Source organism: Chelonoidis abingdonii, chromosome 5, assembly GCF_003597395.2.
Source record: "Chelonoidis abingdonii isolate Lonesome George chromosome 5, CheloAbing_2.0, whole genome shotgun sequence".
Classification (NCBI taxonomy): domain Eukaryota; kingdom Metazoa; phylum Chordata; order Testudines; family Testudinidae; genus Chelonoidis; species Chelonoidis abingdonii.
This window is the reverse complement of record NC_133773.1, coordinates 2,473,888-2,481,531: the sequence shown is the minus strand read 5'-3', so window position 1 is coordinate 2,481,531 and position 7,644 is coordinate 2,473,888. Positions and strand designations below refer to the sequence as shown.

At 47.7% G+C, this 7,644-nt stretch overlaps 1 pseudogene; it reads left to right on the top strand.

The window, feature by feature from the left end:
* The window catches only part of LOC116824850 (C-type lectin domain family 10 member A-like), an 18,613-nt pseudogene extending 12,329 nt beyond the window's left edge, over positions 1 to 6,284 (top strand).
* The last annotated feature ends 1,360 nt before the right edge of the window (positions 6,285 to 7,644 follow it).

Sequence of the window (7,644 nt, the reverse complement as noted above, 5' to 3'; positions counted from 1 at the left end):
TTCAAACCACAATTTGAAGACTTCAATAACTCGGACATAGGTTAGGGGTTTGTTATAGAAGTGGATGGGTAGGGTTCTGTGGCCTGCTTTGTGCAGGAGGTCAGACTAGATGATCATATTGGTCCCTTCTGACCTATGAGTCTATGAGTAACTTTGGATCTCAGACTCATCTAGCAAAGGCACTTCTGCATGTGTAACCCATTTTGGTGAGCACATGTGACAGGTCCCCTTCTGTGCTGATCTAGGAGATGATTGAGTACTTTTGTCTCAAGTGTAGTAGCTCCTGCTTTTAGCCCCAGAGGACCCCAGTTCAATCCCCAAGTTGTTACCTACTTTAGCAGCTGTCAAGCAACTCTACACACCTGATTACTGTGTGGGATGATACATGATCAGAGCAGTCATTTTCAAACTGTAGTCCATAGACCCATGGGGGTCTGCAAGCTATGCTTAAGATTTCAATAGGGGTCCACACCTCTGTTGAAAAGCTCAGGGGTCTGCAAATGAAAACAGGTTGAAAATCACCAGCTTTGTCTTTAAGGGCTTTGCTGCATGGTGGTCTCAGTACCCTGTAGATATGTGGGAGTGGTGGTGGTAGAGGTGGGGTGCTCTGGTTTGCTCAGCGCTGCTGAGATTTCACAGCTCCCATGGCCTTCAGAAGGAATTTGGGAATGCTCAGCCTTTCTGGTACCAGGCCCATCCAGTGCTAACATGAAGTGGATTCCGATCTTGGTTATGCTGGTGTCAGTGCCATGACTATGGATTTAGACCTCCGTAGAAAAGCCCTGTGATGCAGAAGTGGAGTATGGGCTACCTGACTGTGAGCCTACTGAGGTAAAGATTCCCTCACTGAATACAACAGTTAGCTTGAAGGAAAAATCAATCAGCCCAGGAGAGCAGAGGTGCTTAGATAATACAATGGTCGACTCCAGTATCAGAGCATAGATAGGTCGAAGGCTGTGAATGGGGACGAAGAGTGTGTTTGCAGATAGATGGACACATAGAAATTTTCAGCTGCTGTGAAGGAAGGTCCGAGCCAGGCCAGAAATATCAACCTGTTGATTCCAGTGGCATTTTTCTACCCGCCTGCCCTGACAGAGATAACGAACCTAATGCACAGCACATCGAAGGAGCTGGCTGAGGTGAGAAGGGACCATGACTGACTCCAGGAGGTCTTGAGCAGGGTGCAGGAGGAGTTACGGGACATCACAGGTAAGGGGAAGATTTCCAAATGGATCCTCACCTCCATTCTGAAGTTCAGGGGTCCGAAACTGAAAACAGGTTGAAAATCGCTGGGTTTGTGTTTAAGGGCTTTGCTACATTGTGGTCTCAGTACCCTGTATATGTGGGAGTGGTGGTGGCGGTGGTGAGGTGCTCTGGTTCACTCAGTGCTGCTGAGAGCTCACAGCTCCCATGGCCTGCAGAAGGAATTTGGCAATGCTCATCCCATGTGGTATCAGGCCCATCCAGTGCAAACATGAGCCGGGTTCTGATCTTAGTTATGCTGGCGTCAGGGCTCTGACTAGGGATTTAGACTTCCATAGAAGAGGCCCATGTTGCAGAAGTGGAGGGTGGGCTACCTTATTGTGAGCCTACTGAGATAAAAATTCCGTCACTGAATCCAACAGTTAGCTTGAAGGGAAATCAATCAGCCCAGGAGAGCAGAGGTGCTTAGATAATACAATGGTGGACTTCGGTATCAGAACATAGATAGGTCCAAGGCTGTGAAAGGGGAAAGAGAGTGTGTTTGCAGATGGATGGATACATTTCCAGCTGATGTAAAGGAAGGTCTGAACCAGCCCAGAAATATCAAACTGTTGATTCCGGTGGCATTTTTCTAACCCCTTCCTGCCCTGACAGAGATAAAGAACCAAACGCACATTCTGTCAAAGGAGCTGGCTGAGGTGAGAAGGGACCATGACAGACTTCAGGAGGTCTTGAGCAGGGTGCAGGACGAGTTACGGAACATCACAGGTTAGGGGATACCAGACAGGGCTTGAAACCAGTGACAGAATATTAACCACAAATGCCCAGAGTCAGTGAAAGCCAACAGAAAACAAGGCATTCAACTTTCAGGTTTCCAGTAGGCCTGTGGCCTGGGCGGCTCCCCCTGCACTGAAACTGATCACATCTTCCCAGCTAGGAGTCCCCAGTGGCTGTAGAGCCAGCACAGATGTCTCCCATGCCACAATCCTGTCTGACCATGATTCTATCATCGGTCCCATGCCTTGGGCACCAGAGGTGGTGTAGAACCAGCCAGAGGCTCAGGGAGCCATAAGTCATTCCCTGATACCTGCCCTACACACAATGGAAATGGACACAGCAGATAATTTGGCTAAATACATAATGAAGCCTAACAGGCAATGGACGCAATACTGTATGGCAGAAGCCACCAGATAGTGCTGTTGTACATCAGCTTGCAAGTTCTCTTTCCAAAGTATTCAGCCTTTGAAGACATGCTGTGTTGTTGGTTTCAGGCTGTGATATTTTTCGGGGAAGCTGGTGCAACTAGCAAGGGAGTTTGCTCTATTCCTGACACTCTCTAACTAGGGTCAGTCCTTGGGGTAGAGTTGTACCCAGTAAACTGGGCAACAGTGTCTGGGCTGAGATCTGCGATTGGCCTGCATTTTGTTTATGGGCACCTCTTTTCCAGGTAGGGTGATCAGATGTCCTGATTTCATAGGGACAGTCCCGATATTTGGGGCTTTGTCTTATATAGGTGCCTATAACCCCCCATCCCATGTCCCAGGTTTTCACATTTGCTGTCTGGTCACCCTATTTTCAGGACAAGTGCACCCAGCAGAAATCAACAAGTTCTATTAGGAAAATATTCACTCAGTGATTCATTTTTCAATGGGAAACCGATCAACCAGGCCCTGAGATCTGCTACCACATATCAGAGGGGTGACAATGCCTTATAACTTATAAAACCACCCCACAGAGGATGAATGAGAACCTGGTGGAAGGAAAAAGAATCCAATTTCAGGAATCCACAAATTCAGTGCAAATTATTTACTTGAAGCCAGTGAGAATGTCAGAAGTAAATAAGAAGTATGGGGACACGGCTAAGTTTTTACACTTCAGTGAGACTGCATTTTGACTCTCTGATGCAGGCTAGTCCCATAATTTTACTTCTCACAGAAGTCATCTGCACAAAATGTCCACCTGGCTGGCAGCATTTTGAGAAAAAATGCTACTTCTTTTCAACATCGCCTAAATCCTGGTTGGATGCTAAGCAGTTCTGTACCAATGAAGGCTCTCACCTGGTTATTGTTAACACCAAACAGGAACAGGTAAACCATCCACTCAGATTCCTATTGTGGATCATGCAGAATGGAAGGAAATAAGCACAAGGGGCCAGATTCTGTTTGCTACACCAGGGTGAACCTGGAGTTACTCTAGATTTACCCCAGCATAACTGAGATCACAGTCTAGTCCAAGTTTTCCAGGAATTTAGCAATATCTTTGGATGTAGCTTTCTCTTCAAGAAGAATTGAGGAAAGCTAGAGTTATTTGAAAATTGTCAAGTTAGCTCTGTGAAAAGAAATCTCCGTGTCGGATGTGGATGATTCTATATGAATCAAAATTCATGTATGGGGGGGAAGTTGTAATCTCCTGTGAATACAAATCATAGAGTCCCATAGAGACCTAAAAATAATATTTGATTGCTACCGACCTGGGCAGGAATTCAGCTGCTGACCCAGAGCTACAATGCTTTTCAGAGCAGCTCACTACTATACTAGGGAAGGCTTTTTGATATCTTAGGGAAGACACCATTCCAGATCCCTCATCAGGACTTTGCAGAAGGAATCCTGCCCTGATGGAGAATCCACCTTAAGTTTTAAATTGAGTCCGGTGCCTGCTGGGAAAAGAACTTTAGGAGACTAGTTGGTGCTTGGAGGATGCCCATGTAGTACAGAGGTGGGCAAGGTACTGGTGTGCATCTGGAGTCACCAGAACCAAAATTTGACTCATGAGCAGTACAGACCATAACATGTGTATTTTGCTATCCTGTCGTTGGGCTGGGATTTAAGGCACCCCCCAGTAACAAGGTTGCAGAATGGGACTCAACAGGGACTACAAGATGGTTCCTTGGTCCCTCTTCACGGAGGAGACCTATGGCCATGGGATTGACAAGCCCCAAAAGCTGGCCTTCAGCAGCTGTAGGAGAGTAGAATATTATGTCTAGTCCTCAGGGAACAGCAGGGTAATATTCAGCCTTGTTACTGTCACTTATTGGTATTGCGAGAGCACATAGAAGTACCAATCAGAGCCCGGTTTTATCTAGGTGCTGTGCACATCATCACAAAAAGACAGTCCCAGCCCCAAACAGTGTTCATCTCCCATTATGAAGGGGAGATTTGCAGGGCAAAGAGCAGAGATGAGGCATTTGAAGTACAGCTGGTCAGAAAATAAGCATTTTTTTTCTGTGGAAAATTTCATTTATTTGGGCTAAAAATTATATATTGCAAATTTTCAACTGAAATCTGAAACATTTTAATTTGGAAATGCTGCTGCAAAGCCTCATGGGAGCTGTAGTTTGCATGCTTCAGGCCCCCATTCTTTAAAGGTTGGGCAACCCAGTCAGTCTACATCTCCCATGATGTACAATGGTCATTCCTCTTGAATAGAGGAAGCGATGCATCATGAGAGTGCCTGGTGTATCATGGGAAATGTAGGGTGGCAGCCCTAATGAAAAAGGTTGGAAAAAGTGGGGAAGAGATGAGAATCTACAGTCACAGACTCTGCTGGCCACAAACACGGTCTCCCTGAAGTCCCCTCACCTTCTGCTTGGGATCATGATTGTCTTCTTCACCTATTTTCCCACATAGACGTTTTTGTCAAACCAAATCATTGAGCCTGACGTGTACTGGCTGGGCCTCAGCGACTCAGCAAAGGAAGGGGAGTGGCGCTGGGTGGATGGCAGCCCCCTGTCTCTCAGGCAAGTCCCTCTTTGTTCAGCCTCTTTGGAGAGATAACTCTCCCTTACACTCAGCTGTTTCTGCTTTATCTCCTGTCCTGATAAAGAGCCTGACGGAGCATTGCATAGAGCCTATGCAACCGATATTACAGGGGTCTCTGGTTCCCTTTAGTGGCTAAACCCAGTAAAGAAGGTTATGAGTCTGCTACTGCCTCCATGCTGATGTCATCCAGGGTCAACACAGAGCAGGAACTGGACCTGGGATGTTCCCGGGGAGCAAAAAGCTGCTTTACCATGGGACATTCTAAGTGTCATGCTAAGGAAAGGGGTTGGGGAGAACAGCATCATGGACCAGGGGACAGGGCCATGGACAAGGAGGCAGCACTGCTGAGTTCTAGTCCCAGCCCCATGAGTGTGCTCTGCTGGCCAACTGTGAGGCACATCTCTTCCTGCTCTATGCCTCAGTTTCCTCACCTGTGAAATGCACTGGAAACTGATATCGTCCAAGCTGAGAACAGCTCTGGCTTGAGCAGTGGCTGGGCCAGCTTCCCCCTATTCAGTGGCTAGCACCAACCTGCCATGGCCCTGACCTCTAGGCACCACCTCACACAGCTAGTAGGCAGATCAGTCCTAGGAGCTGACTCATTTCACACCACCTGCATGGAAGAGGTTTTCGAACCAGGGACACTGTACGCATATGGACTCTGTTCTGTTGCTAAGATCCACAGTCACACTGGGAATTGGACGGGAGATGATTTTCAGCAGGGGCAGCCTGTGTAAGCCAGAAGCAAGTGGAGCATTTGCAGGGGTGCTGGGATATACGGCATCCACCAGTAGGAGATGCTCTAGGCGCAGAGTCATCTAAATCATGTTTCTGCAGTGCAGGCGCAGTCAAGCATTGGTCTCTTTGTGCTCCGACTGCCCTCTGTGCTGCGATGAGCAGCCACCCATCCTCTGCCTTCTTCCACCCATCCATCTTCCTCTTACCCACCGACTGCACCACCTGGCCTGCCAACCCCTGCTGTTTGGATGGTGACATTTAAAAGCAGCTAGAGCTGTGTGAAGCAGCTGGCATCCACCAGGGTCCTTCCATCCAAAGTTATTGGTTCCCCACCTCCCTTTTAGAACTTTCATACCCACCTCTAATCCCATGGGGCTTCGGTTTCGTTCTCAGGTTCTGGGGGCCCGGGGAACCCAACAATGTTGGGTATCAAGGGGAGGACTGTGCCAGCCTCCGCTTCAACGGGAAGTGGAACAATGCCACCTGCTCCTTGACTGAGCACTGGATCTGCGAACGGCAGTGCTAGCTGAGTCCCTGCATCCACAGCGGGGAGGGCAGGTGTCACACAGCCTGCCCCACGTGGGACTGCTCGGAGCATTCATCTCTTTAAATCAGTGATTTTCAGACTACTGCTCGCAAGCTGCAAGAGGCTCTTTAATGACTCACCTGCAGCTATTTGCAGCACATGCTGTTAAAACACTGTGATTTAATTATTAACCATCCTAAGTTATTAACCAATCTGGATGGTTTTACTATGTTATTAACCCATTAAGTTATCAGCCTGCACTAAGCTACTAACTTATTTGCTATGAGAATAATAGATATAGATAAGCTAAATATTTCCCACCATAATGTTTAAATATGAATAGTACTATAGTAAATGAAACAATGAATTTATCGTACTGTGGCTCTTTTGCGTAACGGTGATGGCTAATTTGGCTCCTGAGCCGCTGTGGTCCATGTATCACTGCTCTACATGCTGGGCGACTATTTCAGCGAGTGGAGCTATGGGACAGGATCATGGAAAGCAGAGGTGGAGAAGCTGACTGGCATTGGACCATCTAATCCATTTCCCTCTCATACTGGTGCCCAGGGCAGGGTTGTTCCCCTCAGGGCTCCAGCATTAAATGTGGCTCCTGCCCTTCCCCCAAGAAGAAGCAATTCCCCACCTGGTAGATCTCATTGCCAGGCTGTTCTTCCTGACACTGGGCCAGAGTCTGATCTCAGGTGCACTGCTGTGAATGCAGAGGCGTCAGGGGAGTCACCCTGAACTGACATCGATGTGAGTGAAATCAGAATTGGGGCCATTCACCCTCAAACATCCTTTTCTTAATTCCATTCCATAGCTCCTGGCTCTGCCCCCGGGTGTCTCAGCTGAGAGGAAGGATGATCTGATGTGTAAGGCACAGGACTGGCACCTGGGTTCAGTTCCAGCTCTGCCACTGACTCCTTCACCTGTCTGGGCCTCAGTTTCCTTCTCTTTAGAATGATGATGATAACCCTTCCTGTGTCTCTCTAGTCTATTAAGCCTGTGAGCTCTGTGGGGCAGGGACTGTCCCATTGTGTGTCAGCACTGCAGCCGGCACAATGGGGCTGTGATCTCAGCTGGGGCCAATAGCTGCTCCTATAACTGCTCCCAAATCACCTATCTGCATCTTCAGGGGGCTGCTCTGCCGATAGACGCACACACTCATCTCCCATTGAAGGCAGTGGAGTTGCTTGTCTGTCTCCAAGGGCAGAGCTTGGTTTTTTGTCTTATACCCTGACTAAATCTTGGGTGGAGGGAGGGGCATCAAAAGTACAGCTCACCCTAGAACCATCACACTAATCAACTTTAGCTAAAGTGAAATAGGCCACTTAGACTGAACTAAGATTGCTCATAGTCTTTGGCATCAGTTTAACTAGATTGGTTTAAATTAATATTCTAATTTAAGGAAGTTGCATA